The sequence below is a fragment of the Tupaia chinensis genome, unplaced genomic scaffold, assembly GCF_000334495.1.
Source record: "Tupaia chinensis unplaced genomic scaffold, TupChi_1.0 Scaffold138910_1, whole genome shotgun sequence".
NCBI classification, from domain to species: domain Eukaryota; kingdom Metazoa; phylum Chordata; class Mammalia; order Scandentia; family Tupaiidae; genus Tupaia; species Tupaia belangeri.
The window spans coordinates 121,093-121,413 of NW_006198801.1; positions in this window are offsets into that span (position 1 = coordinate 121,093).

Consider the following 321-nt stretch of genomic DNA (forward strand, 5'->3'; position numbering starts at 1 on the left):
AAAAATTTTCTGCTGAGACTTCTTCCTCACTTATTTCTAGAAAGGCACAAACCCAGGCCCACCTCCACATGGATCCTGAACTTCAGCTATGAACTAGTGCTTTCAGAGACTTAAAATAAAAATTTTCTGCTGAGACTTCTTCCTTACTTATTTCTAGTGGGTAGTGTTACCTGTCTCTTCATCTCCAGTTCTCTCTGTCTCTCTGTGTCTCCCTGAGTCTTTTAATTTTTAATTTTTTTTAAGGTAAAGTATTCTCTGGGCTTACAAGCCCCTTTATTGTGTTAATAGGTGCCTCTCCCCTTCTGTTTAGGAAAGGCACAA